This window comes from Photinus pyralis, unplaced genomic scaffold, assembly GCF_008802855.1.
Source record: "Photinus pyralis isolate 1611_PpyrPB1 unplaced genomic scaffold, Ppyr1.3 Ppyr1.4_LG1, whole genome shotgun sequence".
Classification (NCBI taxonomy): Eukaryota; Metazoa; Arthropoda; class Insecta; order Coleoptera; family Lampyridae; genus Photinus; species Photinus pyralis.
The window spans coordinates 61,147,190-61,148,885 of record NW_022170249.1 but is presented as its reverse complement, the minus strand read 5'-3'; positions in this window follow the sequence as shown (position 1 = coordinate 61,148,885).

The window sequence follows — 1,696 nt, the reverse complement described above, 5'->3', positions numbered from 1 at the left end:
CGTTTTAAAGTAAACATTAGTAAAAGTTGAAACGACTGGTCAATTATTTCGAATCACCATGTGTATACCTAATTATTTAAATAGCGCGCCATTGTAAAAAGAAAATGGTTGAAATATGTTGGTAAAGTAGATTGCGAAAAGAAGGTAGATTATTATTATTGGCGTCCCGATTTTGGGTAGCACGCTAGAAATTGTGCCGGTAATTCATTTAAATTACCAGTTTAAACAGTGAATCAGTTTAAATCAATTACGTACAACAACATCGCGTAGATAAAAAAAAGTGTGGTGTTGTATTGTGGGCGTTCGATAACGTAAATTCCAAGGCTAAAGCACGTGGATGTAACCTGCAGCGAGGAAGCTACTTAAAATACCACTCTGAAAGCCGAGATCGTCGATCAAGATCGTCGATCAATACGTGAGCAAGGTATTTTCCTGTTTTGGCAAATTTTATTACCTTCGCAATTGAACCTGCATTATTCCGAGTTCGAGCTACCCATTTGTTTTGGAGTATGATGAGTTGCCTATCTGCCAGCCGAAGATCGAACAAATAATTATCGATAGCGGCTTCGCCGGAGAAGAACAACTGATTTATTCAGGTATGAAGGTTTACATAATTAATTCTGTACAGAATTTAATGGCCAATTAAAATACAAACGTTATTTAAACATCCACCACAATTAAGTGGAATCGGAAACGTTTTGCCGCGTTCATATTATCGGACCTTAATCGTGTTCGTTGTGTTTATTATCGGACCAGATTATTTACTTGCGTTTGCATTCGTAGCATGAAATTATTGCTGCGTGAGATATCCCGCCTTCGTTGTAATAGTTGATAAGGACCGTATTATTCAGTTTTACCCGTTAGTGGTAACGCACATTTAAATATTTGCATTCGTATTTTAGATTATTGTTATTATTAGGAGCTTTTGTCGTTTTATTTATAGGACAGTATTACATCTTGAAATATTTTCATACGAGTTACTTGCTCGTAACGATTGAGAATTTACTGTTTGATTTCCATTTGTGTACTAATAATTTATGAGTTTTCATGTTGTATAGGGTGTTGCATTATTGCATTATTATATGTAGACCATTCGTTTCCATTGAAGCATTAATAAATTTTGTATTTTGTCCGATGTTGTGTTAATGAGAAACGTAGATTCCGTACGCTCAATTTTGAAGCAGGGAAAGTCACTACCGCTTTATGTAGGTAAAGACATCCCGATCATAAGTCAATTCTTGTCATTTAGTAATGCTAGCCGGCGCATAACCATAGAACCCATTACACATATACAGTGCATGTTCACAAAGGCATACAATTATACCCACAGAGTCAAGAATATACAAGGTAAGTCTCCGACAAAACCAAAGAGTATAGCGATTGAGGAGAAGTGTGGCGGGAATTCAAATTTAAACCGAAGGAACCACCACACTACCATTAAAATTCTTCAGGTAGGCTTTGGTAATGAAAATTTTTTTCCTAAAACTCCAAGGCGTCTCTATTCCAAGATAAAAGCCTGGGACGGGTGCTCTGATTCACCCTGTACAAGGAAGGCAAGTTTTGAAGTCTTTGGGAACGTGACTCCCAAAGGAAACGTTTTGGACCCTTGGTTTATTTAGAAAATTACTTGCTTTAAGTCTTATGTCATATAATAAGGACATTACTTTGGCTGAAACCAATATATGGGTAGTTCTCC